The 20191-nt window shown below is 38.6% G+C and overlaps 1 non-coding gene across 1 annotated transcript; it reads left to right on the top strand.

The window, feature by feature from the left end:
- The first annotated feature begins 18268 nt into the window (after positions 1 to 18268).
- On the top strand, positions 18269 to 18340 carry Trnad-guc. Its single transcript has one exon. It is a non-coding gene; the product is annotated as a tRNA-Asp (tRNA).
- Positions 18341 to 20191: the final 1851 nt, after the last annotated feature.

The following is a 20191-nucleotide window of genomic DNA, read 5'->3' as shown; positions in this document are numbered from 1 at the left end:
TTAAAATTATTTTCAATACTTTCCCCATTCATTGTTGGCTTCGAATAACGTTGGATATATTTTGGAGCCGCCTTCAAAACGTCCGTATGCATATTTCACAAACGCTTTTAACTCGGCAGTTGATAAACATTCGAAAATTTTAATATTTTTTTTAAATGATAAAATCCGTATTTCCTTATTTTCCATAATTGTTTTTTTGAATAAAAATGATATTTTTTTAAATTTCAATATTACTTTAATACTTTTCCCATTAACGTTCATTGTTGGCATCGAACAACATGGGATATACAGTATTTTGGAACGTTCAGACGTCCCAATGCATATTTCGTAAACGCTTGTCATCCGGCAGTTGATCATCATTCGATAATTTGAATATTTTTTTCTTTTTTAAATAATAAATTCCGTAATTCCGTAATTTCCTTAATTTCCATAATATTTTAAAAATAAAAATGTTATTTTAGTTGTAATATTATTTTCAACTCTCTTCCCATCAATGTTCATTGTTGCCATCGAAAACATCGGACATATTTTGGAGCTACGTTCAGACGTCCCAATGCATATTTCATAAACGCTTTCCGTTGGCCAGTAAATCATCACCAATTGCGTCACGACTTTGCGCGTTCACGGGGCATTATTACCCATCACATTTCGATCGGCCTGTTTATTGCGCCCCCTTCTCGTCCAAATCGCAGGAAATGGATACTTAGGAATGGGGGAACCCTCTCATCGTTTCGAATTTTTCGCCAAACACGCTCGCAGGATTTATTTAAAGGCAAACTCGTGATAATAAATTGCTTCGCTTTCCCCCTTTACTCTCCTTAGCGAAAACGCATCCATTTCCATGCTGTGGACGACTCCGGGGAAAGAAAGCTGCTGGATATTTATTTGGCTCCATCCATCAAATTAACGGTGAGATCGGCTTCGTCAATAAGCCGCTCCATCATGCCGAACCAAAATTTCTAGAGCATTTGTCGTCATTATATCGCGGAAAAGGTGACTCCATAGTGTTGATATGCTTTGCTGTGAGTATGCGGGAGTCAGATCTTCAGAAATTTTAGGGCATCATTTGAGCCAAAGCCTTGGAAAATTATTTTTTCTTCCATGTGGCTTACATTGTGGTGAATTCAATGGTTAAAATTCATCATAATTGGCTATATGGAATTATTAGAAGAATGTTTTTTACTGTGTTCTCTTAGAATTGCAACGTAGAAACAAAAAATGCACCGAAATAAAACGACCCGCTTTTATTATTTAGAATATATTTTATGTATTTTATGAAAAAGTGTTTGCTTGTATTATTTATTTTAAATGATTGGTTTTAATATTTTAAAGTAATTTATATTGCTCTTAATGTAGATATTTGTCTTGTATTATTATGAGTATGAATTGAAAATCAGGTAAGAAATAGTCCATCAAAACGCATAATAAATCAATTATTGGGAATAGATATTTAGAAAAAATTCTGGATTACTCTTTTTGAGAAAGAACTGTGACTATTTTCCATAGGATACCAATGCTGTGACTGCAAGACCCAGTATTAACTCCCTACAGCAACAGTCTGCTCAGGGCGTTTTCGGAAGCGGCAACAATCAAGTCAATTTGATTCCGAGTCCATTATAAATCAAGGGCAATGATCTCATTAGAGACTTTTCGAACTACCAGCAACAGAGAAGACAGGTAGTGATACTGTATTCTGTAATCTGGCGTTATGAGAACGGACGCGCGGAAAGACGATCTTAGACTTTTGAAAAAAAAATTTTCGAACAAAATTCACCAATTCTTGGTTAACCTTGTGGTATTCCATTATAGGTTTTTCCTGGATGTACACAATTACTTACACCACTTTTTTTATATATATAAGAGCGCGACCCGGGTTTCAATGAATAATCATCATCATCAGGCGCTAATTATAAAATTATTATAATTATTATTATTATTAATTAGCGCCTGATGATGGTGATTATTCATTGAAACCCGGGTCGCGCTCTTGAATGAAAAAAAGTGGTATAAGTAATTGTGTACATCCAGGAAAAACTTTTTTTAAATTTCGGATTAAAAAGTCGTCTCACACGCCGGAATATACAGTAATTTTCAACGTCACAAGCCAGCGAAACCCATTGAGATAAAGAGAATTTTTACACATACTTTTTTTGATATTATTTCAGTGGTTATGGTCCAGTTTTTCCTCTGGCCGTTATGGAGTCAGCGCGGGATGGAATGCCATCTGTGGAAGTCGATCGTCGATCGGTCGATGGGTCGAAAGAGGTGGGGGAGGGGGAGTTGGGGGGTGGGGAATTTTGAAAGGGGCGTGAAGAGGAAAGCCGCCGACGAAAATTACAGCCCCGTGGCACATCCCTCCCACCAAACACCTTCCCCCCAACCCCCTCCAGAATGAATCTTTCACCTCATGCATCACAAATGGTACGGGCACCTACTAAACTCTCGGCCCAGGATATGGAGATACGAGCATGCAGCATTCCTAAGAACGATATTGAATTTATATGACAAATAATGGGTATTCTGGACTGGAAGTGGTCTTATAATTCAGTTTCATATAAATAAAATGTACTAGCCTGCCAATCTGCATGTCCCGCAGCTAGGCTGACTCTGCTGGGATACCGGCCGTTGCCTTGTCGCCTATCGTTGTGGCGCTGTTGTCTGCGGTGGCAGTTTAGCCCAATAAGGGGTAGGAATGGAAGTTGTAGGTGTTGGCCACAAGGAGGTTGCAAATATCTGGAGACGCTGTTTCCGCGATTTTAATGTGGTCAAAGTTCCGCCATTTTGGTTTCACAATTTTTGGACTTGGTCTCCGACTGATATTTTGAGGTGGCTAAGTTTTGCTCTGAAAATGAACTACTTTAAATGAAAAATGCTACCATAATCATCAATATTTCGCTAGTGATTGTCATCGGATTTTTACCATCATTCGCAATACTTCTATTAATGAATAAACTTTGTATCCTTTATCCACTTTATATGATATGCTTGAAAATATCCTTTATTACTGTAATTGTTAGATTTCTGTTGGCTACAATAAAATTCAATACCAGTATACGTGCAGGTAAATTTTACTCTCGAAATATTTTATTTTCAGCTGAAATTTTTTTTAATATTTATATTTGACCCACATCTCGTGATATTAAAAAAAATATATATATATATAATAAGGGGTCGTGAAGTATAAAGTTTGAATATTACAAGGAAGAGAAGCTGTCCAGTTGTTCATCAATTCACTTCACCCAGAAAAAAAAGGAGATTTCATGCCAGAGGAGAGTTAAATCAGAAGAGATTGAAAACCATTTTCAACAGGAAGGACTACGCCAAGCAAGAGGAATATGGGAGATCAAAGTCCGGAAATAGATATCACAACTAAAGTAAAAGCCCTGAGGATGGACAAATATAATGTCCGAAACGTAGGCAAAGTTTGAAAAAATAAATAATATTTACATTTGACCCACATCTCGTGATATAAAAAAATATATATATATTGATGATAATGTTTCCCAGGAAAAAAGACGTTTGAGTCATAACTTCGCGAAGCCTACCAATGAAGTAAGAAAAAAGGTTTACATTGTGCGTTCCATAAGTTATTTTAATGTATTAACGAGTTATGACGAAAGTTTTCACCAAATAGTAAGCAATAGCCCGTGTGGGATTGTCAAAAAGTAGGCGTGGCTTGTCCTACCAAAACACCCCCATTCCGGCCACACTTCGCTCCACGCTTGAAACCAGTGGTGCCCCCCCGGCCATTTACAACTTCCTTGGTGGGCAACAATACACTGCCCCGCTTCCCAATCAGGAGAATCATGGGCCAATAGCGATAAATGGTAACTGGAATTGTGAGGGACATGGAAATAATCGTGGCATGCCAGCGCCTGCTCTCCTTTACTAGAGTTTTTCAAAGGTGAACCACTGCAATGGGACGACATGAATTGAATGTGGCTTACCACTGTTTGTCCCCATTTTGTGGACAGGCTGTTTTCTGTCTGTTTTTGCACGTTTATTGCCCGCACATTTACGCAATGTCGAGCTAGTATCAAATCATAACTGTGAGTGTAGAGATTCTGCGCCGAACACATCAAACCCCATCCGTGTAGCCCTTGGTACCACTGAGATAGACGCAAAAATGTGACTGCGTAAAATGCAGCCAGACTGACACGTTACAAATAATATGCATATAAGGGAAAATTAGATATTTGGAGAGAGTATTTTTCACTGCTAGTTTGAACCTTGTTGTTGTTAATTGTAGCCCCATTTACTTCAGTAATTAGTTTGATGACCGATCTATAATGACTGCCAGTGTAGACTTCTGTGTTAACTTTGTAGCCATAAGGTCATAATAGCCATGATCAATTCGTGGAGAACTGCTTTGGATGCTTTTTTTCTGGATAGAACATTAGATTATATGAGCGACTTACCACTTACTGAGATTATGCCTTTTCATTGTTTGTATAAAATTTAAACGTGGTTGTAATGGAATCATGATCTGGGTGGCCGATTTGGAAAATTCATATATTTTTTTTCATCTACGGTATACTTCTGTGGCATGGTTGTTTAATTGGAGGGAGATAAATTAAGGAAATTTAGTATTGAACAATTTGTTCTGAATCAGCATGGCGTAGGGTTACATTATGTGACAATTTATTTATCTCAATAACTGGAGTTGTGTAATAATATGCCCAATAAATAAATAATATAGCCAATTAGGGCAAACATTTTTTCCTTAATTTTCTCTATGTAGTAGGGGGTTTGGCTGCTGATTGAGATGCCCCGGGTTCAAATCCCTGGTGAAGCTCTTGGATCCCCAACGTGGTGCAAGGTGGCTCAAAGATAAGAACTGGCCATGCATTACATTACTATATTATCTCTTAACTTGTCATCGTATTATTATACGCTATATTAGGTTAAAAAATTTAAGGAATGCTCAATTTCCTTGAATTCTCTCTTTCCAGAAACCAACGTCGCCAGATAAGTATACCAACTAAATAAATATGGAGGCGTTTGCAGACCAATACGGGTAGCAGTATCGCGTTTGAATGGTTATATTCCTGCACACAATATATGGAGCAAAAATTTCGTGAACACATAACACATTTTATTGGAATTATATTAAAGATACTATATAATTTAATTACCTACATTAGAATGAAATGGGAAAATATTTCATTTCTTTGGATGTTTGCTTTTAGTAGGCCACCATAGGACCTCTCCTCGAAGTTTAATGCCCTGGGAATACCAAACGTACTTGTTCAAGACATGTGTCATTGTGTCCAAGAAAAAATGGTAGAGCGATGTATTTTGATATCCCATTCAAAAATCAAACGTGTTTTAGAAAAATGTTGATGGCACAAAGTCTATTATATATCAACAATAAATTTTAATGCAAAAATACATAGAATAAGAAGCGCGTAGTTGAAATCAGTTCTGTTATTAGGTATAACAGAACTGATTTCAACTTCTTATTCTATGCATTTTTGCATTAAAATGTATTGTATGTGTTGATATATAATAGACACCTAATTCATTTATTTTAGATCCTAAAGGACCTGCAATGTCACGGAAGGGTTAAACCCTGTTATTTAAGCCAGTGAAATTAAAAAAATCAATGAAGCGCCTTCTTAAAAATTGCCATTTTTTCAACTTTTTCAGAAATTACGGGGATCGACCTCCCGTCCCATGCCTCAATCCGTTCTTCCTTGCTGGAATCGTAAGGAAATTGGGAAGATTTGCATGGATTTCTGTCAACAGTAACGTAAGTACAAAAAAATTGAAGATCGCTATGCAAATATGGTCGCGGTAAATTGGTCGACTCGTAGAAAAGTGAAACTAGAATATCATAAATGATGAAAATAGATGCATGGTTGATAGAATACTAGCCATGACCTGGAATATCCAGCACGCTAGCTCTGAATCACAAATGAATGAAATTCTGTACTCCCTCGTATTCTCAAGGCGTGTTCACACGATGCATTTTCCCGTGCAAGTTCTTGGCTCAACAAATGTTCATGAAAATGCACGGAATTATAACAGGCGTTTATTTTCTGGTAATGTATCCGTGCATTTTCAGAATTGAGGGTAATAAACGAATAAGTGGACTAATTTATTGCCAACAACCTACTTTTGACAATTCGACAGCATATAGGAGTCCGGGATTCCTTTAAGAGCCTTATGGTAGGATGTAGCCATATGGCTGCGGCGGGCGGAAATGGGCTATGGTTTTACCAATTGAGGACCTTAGAAGCCAAGGGGGATAAGTGCATTTTTAAAATTTTTAGAGATACGTACAGTTAACGGTTGGTGGAGTGCACAATACTGTTGTGGAAAGGGATACAAGTGAATCTCTGAGAAGCATATACATATAGATTCAGTGATTTACATTTCTTTGTCAGATATCTTTGTTATAACAATATTGTGTACCTCACCAATCATTATCTGCAAAAATCTATCAAAAAATCTACTTATCCCCCTTGGCTTTTAAGGTCCTCAGTTACGAAAACAAGTCAAAACTCTTGATAATGAATCTAATAGTACCATATAAGGCTGAATGCTATAGTTAATTCACGATAAGTATTGTGAAACTACCATCGAGTATCCTCGAACTTTTGTCGGATCGGGTTATCGTGTGAAATGGAGTTTATCTCCGATTTTTCTCCATCGCAGAGTTGTCGAGAAAATGGCGGCCGGTGGAATTTGAGAGGGGGGAGGGAGGGGTGAGTAAATTGATGATATAGTCGACAGGATGATAGGGTAGAGCCGAGAGCCGTAATTCATTATTGGAGAGATATTAACGCCTTATTTGGCGCCCACTCAATGTGCCCATGAATTACCCAGCCTTCTCCCTCTCCAAGCAGTCGTGGACCGATTATCGACTAATCGCACTATTTCCCAAACGCAAAAATGAAAAGTCAGCCTGCTCTTTATTTCTTTATTTATTTATTTTTTTATAATCTCTCTCCATCGTTTTTCTCCACCCCGATGATGAAAAGACGAAGAATAAGGTGATTATGGTTGGGCTTCGGTGAGCAGTTATTTTGTTAATTTATTTCCATCTCCATCGTTTTGATGTACGACCCGTTATCACTTACAGCTCGGCGAACGTTTAGTAAAGCTTTTCCGTGAGGCGCACAAGTTGCAGTGAGTGGACAGTCGGGATTTGCACTTGGCACCATCTTTAAAGATACAGCCTCCTAGGTAAAATTGACTAATTTTGGATTTTTGTTGATGGATAAATAGGGACAAAAAAATGGACGATCGCTATGCGAATGTCGAATAGATAGATCGACGATTATTGGGAGAAGGGGAATAACTAGAATGGCATTTGCCCATATCTGCCCACCCAGATTCGGATAACCTTCCATTAATGAGAATTGATTATGTTTATCATAATGCCAAAGTCATTGCTGTTAGTTATCTTCGAGTACTTTACACTTGTTTAGTATTGAAACGAATCGAAGCTCAAATGAAAAATTTTGGTAATTTCCATATATTGGCTGATTAATGTGGGCACCATGTGCGAAATGATGCCATGAATAAGTAAAATAATATTTCCTTCTGCCGTATTCAACGCAGAAATTCTCGTGTAACAAACTGATCAAACTTTTAGTCTTTTCTAATCTGTGTGTAAAACACTTTGAAAAAACTCAACTTGCAACTCAATTTTAACCCTTTTTCCGAGTAGCTGTGAAGCTGAATTTTTCGAGAGAACTCAGAATCAGATGAAAATGCTATATTTTAACACTATTATTATGACTGGAACTCATCTAGATTTTTATTCATATTTTAAGTTAAATGTGGATATTAGTTTAAAAATTGCCACCAAAATCCGTTGGCAACGCTACGATCATTAAAAGTAAGGGGAATGATTTAAAAGCATAATAACACATTTGTTTACATAAAAGTTTATTACAAAATTGTCGCGATGAAAACGCCTTTCATAAAAATTATCTATATATTGTTATATTATTAAAATATGGAGATGGAATCTATATTTTTCTCCTAGTGTACCTATTGCAAAAACGTAAATACGATCATGGAAAATATAGGCATGAAACTTTATTTGCCCACTTCAAATGTGCTCAAACCTGTTAAGGGAAATAAAATGTAACAAATGCGCTATAAATGAGCTAAAGGATACGTTATTACGCCATCATTCATCTCTAAATCTATGCGATACTAAATCAAATTAGCATCATAAAATATAGTTGTGATCTTTAAAAGCACTAAAAATGAATATAATCCGCCATTGCTCCCCTCCATGAGTGATGGTGAAAATTAGCTGCATTCTTAATTTGAAAGCGTTCCAGCTCCATCTTTACGCATATGAATTCATTATTCATATTTAATCATCGATCTATGTCGGATGTACTGCATGAAACTCGCAAATCTACTTCTCGATTCCTAGCCACAAGGCGCATTAACACGTACCAGTTATTTCTTAGTGCATGGAGGCGAGAATGAAGGCCAAAATGCACCGAGTTAACAACTCTTATCGTAAGATCGCACGATCAGAAAATATAACCTGTTCTTGTTTCGTTCATCCAGTACATTTTCGGTTCCAGTTCACCAATGCGTCCATACATTTATTGTTAGACATTAATTCGTACGGGTATATACATAATGTCACCAAGCCTTTGGAGGGACGCTACTCCATGCTGATACTCGAGATATAGAGGAGGAGTTACTTGTTACACGTCAGCATGTTGACATAATATTTATGTAAACATTTAAGGTAATTGAGATTGACAAATGTCGTGTTACGAAAGTATGTAAAATCTTTGATATCATATTTCCCTTGAGTTGCTGATTTGGAATGACTTTACCTATCTTAAATCACATCTCTCACTTTCAGACTTCAGACTGTTCTCTATTCCGCAATACACCTTATCTAGCTACCATATCTTTCCAACCTCAAAAATTTATTATATGACAGATCCCTAATAGTTAAATTTGATCTAACACCAAAATTATTTTCTGTTGAGTTGGAAAATATTTTGTTAAATTAAATTACCAGTGTTCATGTATTCATAGCTTCATAATTATCAATGAGCAATCCGTATATATGTTTGAAGAAGCTATCCACTAAGTTCTCCTATCCGATAAACTTTTTATACTTGCACATTGAGCTCTTTTATTACTTTTTCTTTATCGTTGATTGTGTCACAGTTAAAAAAATTAAGAGATGCGCATTTATCCGTTCAGCGTCCTTTGTTTTATTTCACAACTTCCACAGTCGCCTTAAGTTGTTTCATGTTTTTTTATCTTAGCTTAAGCCTGAATCACACGATCATTTTATCCGTCATTTCCGAGTGATCACTGAACTAGTCGCATTGAACCCATGCTCCGTGTTTAATTAATAGGAAAGTCATGCGTAAATGATTTCATGACTAAGTAAGGAATATTTGAATTGACTTGAAGCACTTGAACAATTATATCATTGTCAGTTGATCCGGCAATTTGGTGTGAGAAATCTTTTTCTCCTCTCCATGTTTTTTTGCACGATTCAGTTGCTTATTTCTGCTATTTGTAATTAGTCTAATAATTTTCCTTATCCTTTTTATTGAAAGTTACACACTAATTTCAAGTTAGACCTCAAAGTATAAACCTCTAGCTTTCCTTGGCTGACTCTCTGACTATTTATAAATAGTCAGATCTCCAATGTGAAGATTGGTGTGAATGGGCGAGGCTAGAGCTCACCGGCTTCACTGGAATTTGAACCCAGGACTCTTCGATCAGAATCATAGCACTTTTTCTACTAGACAACCACACTCCTGTAGACTTGTGGATATTTTTATGATCAGATCATTGTTATGTAGGCTAAGCCAGAATCGTGCGAAAGATCCACAGAGAAAAAATTATCTACCTTGACCGGGATTCGAACCCGGATTTTCCGGTCGAGTGCTTTAGCCAGTTAAGCTACCGAGGCGTCATTCCTTCCTGTGGATATATTTGGACACTACCGGACAAGGTGTTGCTGGACTGCTGAGCATATTATGCCACAAGCAGTCCAATCGTGCGCACAGCGCCACATCTGGAGCCGATTGTGCATTGCGGGTGACTCCCGTATAAGTTATCACCGTGGCTAGTCCCGGTATACTTTAAAATAAGCCAGAATCACACGATCATTTTTCATATATCCCTTTCGAGCGCTGTTACCAGCGATAGCTATAATGATGGCGGAAAAAGGAGGTTTTCGTGCGATTATTTTCCGCGACATCTCCAGGGATAGAAAGTCGCATCTCTTTTTCCATATTTGGCATGGTCATTTTTTCTTCAATGAAACCAACGTTGGCACCGTGCTTTAGCCAATCAGAACGAACGGCCTATAACAGGGATTGTAACGCTACGTTTGGCTTTTGATGGAATGACAGTTGTTATGATTATCCGTATACAGTCCATGTTCACAATTGGGAACAGATTTATAAAAGTTCATGAAAACCATATTTCGTATCTGTGATAGTGGTTATTTTCTTATCTTAGCTAAAGCCTAAATCGCACGATCATTTTATCTGTCATTTCCCAGTGATCACTACTGCGATCACTAGAGTGATCACTCGCAAATGATCGTCGCCGGCAATTGTTTTTCGCGACCACTCTATTGATGAGGATTCCCATCACTTTTTTCATCACCCGTCTGGTCGCTTTTTCCGTCGCTGAAACCGTCACTGAAACCCCATGTCAGCCAATCAGAACGCATTCCCGTATGGAGCGATTGCAGCGCAAAGTTTGGCAACCGTGGGAACGACATAGATAAAAAAAACACGCTATATATTTTCGTGATGCGAGTCCTATGACAACGAGCTGTGATATCGGAAGTGATGAGTGATGAGAAAGGTGACGGAAGGAGGGACCGTGTGATTCAGAAAAATGATCACTCGAGCGATCACTTTTCGCGACGAAAGAAAATGATCGTGTGAACCAGGCTTTAGCTCAGTTGGTTATTTTCATCAACTCTGTAGTGAATATGCGGTTTATTCGATATTTTTCTCTACACTCGCTCTCCAGTAACAAAGCTTATTTATTAAAAAGATCAATATATGCGTTGAAAGATCAATGTATTACGTTGTTCAACTTAATTTATTGGTCAAGTGTATATTTATTTTTCAAGCAATAGCAACATTTTTTGGCGTGTTCCCATATGGGAACATGATTGAAAACGCATTTAAAGATTTTTGTTCGGGTTTCCTTTCATAATATCTCTTAATTAGCTGTAAAATTAATGGGACGTGCAAAAAAATAATAAAAATCAGTTGGTAAGTTAGTTTGGTCTGTAAAGAGTTAAACATGCAAGCTTTCAGTGATGGAAAAAGGAACGGTCATTCATAAATGGAGAGTAATGATGACTTTTTTGGTCCCTGAAAAACTATCGCTAGAGCTATTGCTTAGAGGGATGGAAAAAAATGATCGCGTAGTTTAGGATTTAGTATGATATCTTAATGATCTAGTACCAGAGGTAAACGGTAACAGTATTTATTAGAATTACTTTGGTATTTATTCCTATTCATCAGTATCCCTTCCATTTTTCCCGCATCATTTCATCCCATTCCTCCTTCAGGACGCAGTACTTTCTGATATTTCTCCTGTTTTTCACGAAAATCGGGGGATAAGAACAATGCTTCGAAGTATTTCTTGAGAATATACCGTAGTCATTATATTCGTGGAATATTCCATCGTATTTCGCTCGTCCATTTCGTTCAAGTTCGGCTCTGTCGCAGTTGAGCGGTCAGAATAAAGAATGAAATAAAATGTTTGCAGTGTGTGACCCGTGGCTATACAATGGTGTCTGTTGTCTGAAGGCCGTTTTTCACGGGGTACGTCATTGCGCAGGTTAAAACTTCATTAATTTATCGTTATGGCATGCAATTACGAATATAGGAACGAAATTAAATTTTAAACACGAAAGCACAATATTAGAGCCCCACTACATGTCCAGGACCGATATAAGCGAAAAATTAAGAGAGATATTTAGCCGAACGGATAGATATGGGAATTTGCTTTTCCCCTGAACCATCAAGGACTTTGATAAATGCTAATCGTAATATCGCATTTCCTTTTTATGTGTAAATGGTTGGCGTCCTGACACCCCCTGCCACACGCGTTGTTGGCGGCTTACGGGATAGTATGCAGATATAGATGAAATGAGCTATTTTGCCGTCTCAGGTACATTCGTTCAGTCATGCGTTTTATTAATTCACCGCTTTACAAGACGAAATTTTGATTGCATCATCGCACAAACGTCAGATTGTGCAATTACGTGCCACATGCACTGAATGAATTTTAAAGGCCGTTCTACGTCGCAGTAAGAATACAGATAAATACTAGAGGAATACCGATATTACCAATGAGTACAGAACGAATACTGCTGTTTAGTAATCTCGAGTCGCAGTGGGAATACTGTTGAAGTACAAGGAATATTGAATGCTAATAAATACCTAATGTTTAATGTTGCCGTACACTTTGGGTCTTTCCTAAATATGTCTGGCGGCTCAGCGCTTTGGTACCACCTGCTTTCTGTGATCCATTTACAATTCCCCTTTACCTCCACCCCTCTCAATGTTCACACCCCATATTAATATGTACATAACGCCATTAGTAATTCATTTTTTATCGACCACGCCCCTTCCCTCCCACTTGGATCTCTATAGCAATCTACTGGACGAGTAGTGCATGTTCCTTTTGTGCCTCCCTCTACTCCAAATCCGGGTGCTTGGGCAACTGCGCCTTTTTTATTTTTGCTCGCCGACACCCTTGGGTGGAACTCCAGAGACCTTTAACGAAGTGCTGGAAGGAAGCAAGAGTATGGGGAAAAATAGGAGACATCGCGAGAGTGATGTTCGGAATCTAAATGCCGATGTTATTTTCTGAAAGTATACTGGTAATGTAGAAAAGATGTGTCAGTTTTCTCCCCTGTAGGCCCGGGTTCGAGAAATAAATGCAGGTAATGGTTGTAAAGGGACGAAATTAACAAGGAGACATCGCGAGAGTGATGTTCGGGATCTAAATGCCAATGTAATTTCCTTATAGGTCCTAGTTCAAGAGATAAATGTAAGCATAGGCGGATCCAGGGGGGGGGGGCACAGGGGTACGATTACCCCCCCCCCCCAGACCCTCAAAAATATGCAAGATTTTTAATACGGCCCCATTATGATTGCGTTCGTTTTGTATTACGAGGTATCGTTGTGCCCCACCCAGAACAAAATCCTGGATACGGCCTTGCTTGTGCCCCTCCCAGAAAAAAATCCTGGATCCGCCCCTGAATGTAAGTAAAAATTAGGCGCGGTATAACTTTCCTCACGAAAATATAGTTTGATATCAAATGGCGTAGCCCGGCGCGTCGAGGGCGCAGTTTGCAAACTTTTTGCCACGGGCACCCTAGGTTCGAGTCCCAGTGAAATATATTTTTTGTTCTCTCTTATTATTTAAGAAATCGCTGTTACAATCCAAATCCATTCATTTCAGTCTGTTGCATTAGTACCTTTTCTATTTACAATAAATTTTATGGATTTTTAAGAAGTTTTTTCAATGCTATTCCTATGAATTACAAACAATTCATAGGAATAGCATTGAAAACTTCTTTAAAACCCAGGACAATTAATTGTCACATTTTCTACCACGTCTAGAATTCCCTCAATTTTGTCCAATTCTTCCATTATGCCATGCAGCCTCAACCTTAATTGCCTTTATCTTACAATTTTTAATTTTTTTAAATTTTCCTTATAAATTAATGGTATATTTGTCCTCTTGTATAATTTTTCCATCTCTTTCTTGAAATCTGATATCAAGTAAACATGCTGACAAAGATGTTAAGGCATGTCAGTGTGTTGCTGCAAAAAATTAGGAAAAAGTGCATCGCATTGCACTCATCACTGCGCTGCGGACAATTTTGAAAACCGATTAAAATGCGACCAAAGAAGGAACAGAAATCAGCCTTCTGTGGGATGGAATTGAACGTCCTCTATACAGTCCCCTTGAGAATAACTTTCAGTAAGCGTTAAGTTGGAATCGTTTGTTTCTTATTGAATCGCACGGTCGTGACGAAACTTCTCCGTGAGCTGTAACTTCAACCTTTCTAAAGACCATCCCAGCAATTTATGGACTGGCCTGGGGCGCAAAAACGCAGCCTTCAGGGGCCCATATGAGGGTCCAAACAGGGCCACACCTGTTCTCATTACACTCCCAATAATTCACATTAGTCACAGAGACAAAACGAAACGCAATAACTTACACGAAAACAATCACCTGGGAGCTACGGTGTAAAATATCGTAAGGTTTATTTCTTCGAGCAAGGCACACGTTAAGAAGCCAGACGGTTATTCCACTCGAAGGAATATTGAGTAAGGAAGAAAATAATGATGAAAGGATGACGAAAGAGATCCTTAAACCTGTTACCTGGTGTGTTATTTATATTTAACGATTAAAATATTACAAGCCATTGGAATGCCAAAGCGTCGTTACCCGTATTTTCAAGCATACTCTAATCAGGCGTGTCACGAGCGTGAAAAAACTCATTAGTCATAAATTCGATTCGAAAACAGTGACTGCAAGTGTGGCGGGAGTAGATAAATAAGTGGGGACTGGTTGTGTAAGCGTGTCGAGAGTGGAGTAATGGGAGCATACGATGTCCTCAGCTGCTTTTCGATGCTTACCGTATTTTCTCATGTAACATGCGCACCTATTATTTTTATTTTTTAGCGGCGCCTTAAACGGAGTGCGCGTCATGCATGAAGATTCGCGGGTACTCAGGAATTTTATTTTTAACGGTATCTATAGAAACGATATATGATGACAATGCAATAAACAAGCTCCGGACGAGAAATTACTCTTTTTATGACATGCTTTTCTTAATTATTTCTTAATTACATGATTTTTCTTAACTTGCTTCGCCTGATTGGCTCCTCGTTTCCGACATTTCGGAATCGAACTTTCCATCCCCGCCACTCGGAAGTGCTTTTATGCTATTCACTATGCTAAATTTACTACATTGTTGAAAATCATTCCTATCATTAACGTTTTTAGCAGGTTTCGACTGTAAATATTTTTAATGCCCAACTCCTTACATAATCATCCATATCCCATGGTTTTTAGTACAAATACCGTGCGATAATTGCAAATTACTAGTGACTTCTTACCAGCTTACGCAGCACCTCTTTCGCGGTAAAAATATTCAATAACTGATGCCTGCCTGTTATGCCACGAGCTAACCGCGCTCACTCTAAGCGCGATACCCCGGGAACCAATGGGCAGAAATGAAAGATATTTGAGGTGATACGTCGCGAGCTGCAAGCTGGTCGTTGTAAAAAACAGTAAAGTGATAGAATAATCCGAGGGTGACATCGTCTTCTGTTATGTGCTTTTTAATGTCCTAAAAACAGCCCAAAACACCAAAATTTCAAAACTTTATGTGCGATGCGGCACGTTTTCCCGGTATCGTGTTGGAAAAATAATTTTTACGATTTATTTTGTCACCAAATGGAACAAAACTGGGGGGCGTCCCAAAAGGAATTCGAAAACTTTAAAAATAAGCACCACCTTAGTGAATACACACGCCTTATTCTCCGAGTGATGAAACGTTTATTTTTTTTACTTTTCAGTGCATTTTATACTGTTTTAGGAAAAAATGTTTATTTTTTAACTTTTATTTACTATTCAAGATTGTGGAATGTAAAGAAAGGAAGCAACAAAAATATAATTCCAGAACAACAAAGGAAAAAAAGGACCCCCTAAAAAGGACCTCTCTAGAAAGGAACAACAGAGAAGAAAAGGAGAAACCGGTAGCCAGAGCCTGTCTCCCCTACATCTCCAGTGTCAGCAACAAAATATCCCGAATACTCAAGATACATAACATAGAAGCGATACACAAACCGTCCAGCAAGATAAAGACCTGCATCGGAACACCGAAAGATGACCTGGGCCTCAAGACGTCGGGAGTATACAGCATCCCATGTGAATGTGGCCACGTTTACATTGGGGAAACAGGCCGAACCATAGAAAAAAGGCTGACGGAACACGAACGATGCATACGCTTGTTCCACCCACTGAAATCAGCGGTGGCAGAGCATTGCCTGGACCTCGGTCACCGAGTGGATTTTAAAAGTACCAAAGTGCTATGCCGCACAGACAACTACTGGGATCGAATTGTCAAAGAAGCCATACAAATCAACATACACCAAAAGAACCTAAACAGAGACAAAGGCTTCCAGTTAAGTAATACGTGGAAGTCGGTGATCAATCACTATAAATCACCCCAATTCAGAAAGGACCAATCAGGGCCCACTTGAACGGCCCTCATGTGTATAAATACCGGAGAAAAAACTTGGCTCAACATTAACCCCTGATGACGATGACGGACTTAGTCATGGAAACGTTGGGAACTACAACCCGATACGACACCCGGTGGGAAACCCGAGAAATATTCCTGCATATTTAGAAATGTGTGCTGTTTATGGAAGACTGTTAAGCAAATGATCCTAGTATTCGGAAAGTCTGCCTACTTGAAAGATGGAAGGTGAGAATCGGCATTTATTGTACCGCCTGCGCCGTCAATCGCTTTACCACGAATATCACCATAGAGGATCATCAATAGGGTAGTTTCCTTCGTCAGAGAAACGAAAGGCATTGATTGCGATTCGTTACCCACCATTAGTGTATTCATAATATATAATTTATTTGGTTTCAGAAATCCCAGTTTAGACGAATGTTAACGGTCAATTTTAACCTCATTTGAAGAAGGCCAGATTGGCGCCCATGCGATGCCACTCCACGTGACGTCACAGGGACCTAGATTCTATACGAGTAGATAGGAGTTTTACATCGTCTGAGATTGCCAATGCATGCATGAGGCACAGAGCTCAGGGAAACATCTCTTAATAATCACCTATTAAAACTGGCTAAGGTCGGAAAGTTTTCCTCGTTTGATAAGGTATTAATAATCCTTATTTAAGCCAGCCTTATCCTTATTTAAGCCAGTCCTTATTTTAACAATCCTTATTTAAGCCAGCACTACCACCTAGCAGGGTACTCTGCTACCTGCTAGCATCCTGCGTCGTATCAGCGCTCAAAGCCTCGCCCCAAAGTCACCTCAGTTGCGACAGCGGGAACCAGAACGACGTCACACGGAGTTTTCCCGGCATTCATACTTAGCCGTCGCGTTTTCGCGCGCTTGCAAATTTTCACTTCTCATTTAATCGCGAAAAATAGATATCGTCATTTAAAAATTTAAATGCGTGAAATACGTACTCCAGGAGTAATAATCTTTCGATTTAGGCAATGAAAAAATAATAGGAAACCACCCTATTAAACCTTTTAATGCTTTGTCACCCGCCGCCCATATAAATGGGTTCACAAAAGTAGCCACTCGCGTTCCTGATGGACAAATTGATCGTGGTTTCACGGAGAAATAAGGTATAATTAGGGGTGTTAAGCGATATTAAAATACATGATAATGTGGCCTATCAAATGTAGAAGTTTTAAATGCTATTCCTCGCAATTACAAATATTCGCTGCAAAGTATTGGAAAATAAGTGGATCGTATTGCACTCATCACCGTGCCGCGGACATTTTTGAAAACCGATTAAAATGCGACCGAAGTGATAGCAGAAATCAGCCTTCTATGGTATAGAATTGGGCCTCCTCTATGCAATACCCGTTCGCTTTACAATAGGAAGGAAAGGAATATCAGTTCATATTCTGTCCCAGATGAGCCTTCAAGGATGAGTGGAAACGAGTTGTAGAAAGGTTGTAAGTCAGTGTTGATAGGTGTAAATCATCCCCAATGTGGAAGAGTGTTATAAGAAATTTAAAAAAAATACGTCCCACGACCCGTTGTAAATTACCTGAAAATGAGTTCATTGTAAGCAATAAGGTTAAAAAAAATATGTAAATAGGGCTTAGAAAATATGCATCATCCGGAGCGGGTTATCGCTTTACGCTTGATTTTGAGTTCATAAATTGGTTCTGTTTTACTTAAGTTTACACAAAGATTGTTGTAGAAGTAGATTGCTCTGACAGTGTACGAAGATCGACATTTCGCAACATATATCCATGCACAAGCGTCCCAAGATTGTCCGTTCGCTGCGTGATGGAATATAAAGAAATAAAAAATAAATTGCAGCTGCAAAGGTGTAATAATTTTATCCCTTCTTCGTGATAAAATTAAATCAATTTTTGGCTTCCCCTTGGTCCCTATTGAGATATTAATTGAAAAAAGCAATGTTCGGTAATATTCTGTGCCTGCGTAGTTTAATTTATAATTGTTGCGGCCTTGACATCCAAGTCCTCGGTAGTATAGTGGTCAGTATCCCCGCCTGTCACGCGGGAGACCGGGGTTCGATTCCCCGCCGGGGATAATTTATTTTGCCTGCCTCGGCGGTGGTCCTGGCTTGCTAATCCAGAGCTCGCAGGTTCGAATCCCTTCTGGGTGGATTTTTTCCAAGACATGGATATATGTGCGTATCCATCAACTTAATTGTAAGATAGGACTGAATAGTTCTAAATCCAGTTGGTAAATAAAGACAAAATTTTTATCGTTTATTTTATAGCCATCAAATCTGTGCAGTGTTCCGTGTTCAGCATCTTCAATATCGCTAATAGATCGAATCAAGGCAGTAGCAGATACAGAATAAACTCAACTGGGGGAGGCGGGCGGAAAGATATCTTGAGCTACTAAGTTGAGCTACTTGAGTTACTACCTTTATCGTATTAAAAAATATTCAAGTCACGCGCAAACCTTAAGAAAGTGTCAATTTAACTGATCATAGACATGTATAAGACAAAGCTATCTCATGATATAAAAAAGTTACAATTGTGTTTCTGTAATGCTTGACTATACGGGCAGCCCTGCAAGGGGGCGGGAGCGCCCCTCCACATGTATCCGCCACTGAATCAAGGCAAGATCAATTAATCGATTCGTGCTCAGTTCCCACCGCTTGGCAGTCACTGTCCATTAGTATAAGTTGACCATAATAGTCGACTACGATAGCAATCGAATTCGACTGGTAAACCCAGCTTTACAGTTCATCATTGGTGTTGCATCATGGATAAATTTCTAAGATAGCGTACACGGCGAGCCAAGTACATCTTACATATTTTAGATATTTTCAGGGGAGGAATCATGTAATTGTGCATTGGAGGGATTACAAAACGAAAAATAGAATTATAAAGTAAGTTATAATGAAGTTATTTATTGGTATATAGATAATTATACATAATAAATGCTTGATATATGATGCATCAATGTTAATACACACCCAGTTAGCATATAAAAATAGCATTTTAGTTGTAAAATCTTGTCACCAGGTAGGTATTCAATTTCAATCAAATTACAATGAAATGTACATTTTGATGTACATTAGAATGTCGTAAAATATGTAATCATGTTACATGAAAATCTTATAAATATTTACGATATAAGTCCGTCTGAGTCACTGGCTCATGTGATGGTACAGCAGCGTTGTCCTCGTCCATTTTCCATTATATATTCCTATCCCTTCCTTTCCTTACCTCTGAATTGATTTGTATGCTTGCGCTTAAGGCAGTGAATGGCGCGTGAATGAATGAAATAGTGTATCGGCCGTATTGGCTGATTTCACTTGGGCTCAGCGTGCCCCGAAACGCATGTTCCTGTCTCTTTCTGCTATCGTGTGAGAGTGTATCTTTCCTTTCATCCTTATGTCCTCGCCCATTCTTCTGTTGGTAAGTGGTGAGCTGCCCCAGTGCCATCTATTGGTTACTCTTGTGGGCCAAAGCAAAGGGCGTTTTCTATGTATAAACCCCCGCCGAAATAATATATATACATATATTATATAATATATAAACATATTGCTTTACATTTTAATGTATCACACACCCACGCATATCTGTCTGTACAATGGATTAAAGCCTATTGCCTACATGTACGAGCGATTTTGGCGGACACGAATGCATGAACCTAATTAGAACAGAATATATTTTCTCTTCATGTATTCGTACAATTTGGGTGGTCACACGATACGTTTTCTGCGTTCATCCTCGCGGCCATACATTTATACATCGATTCGTTTGAGTTAATCTACCGTGTCCCCAGGCATTTAGATAAGATAGTTCAATACTTCTTAAAATAGATTTTTTGATACGGAATTCCCGTGGCAGATGTCGCCCGCCTTCGCTTTGGGTTAATGTTAGAGGGACTCCTAATTGCTATTTAATAACCACCTCTACT

Source organism: Ischnura elegans, chromosome 11 (assembly GCF_921293095.1).
Source record: "Ischnura elegans chromosome 11, ioIscEleg1.1, whole genome shotgun sequence".
In the NCBI taxonomy this organism is placed as follows: domain Eukaryota; kingdom Metazoa; phylum Arthropoda; class Insecta; order Odonata; family Coenagrionidae; genus Ischnura; species Ischnura elegans.
This window is presented reverse-complemented; position numbering and strand designations above follow the sequence as displayed.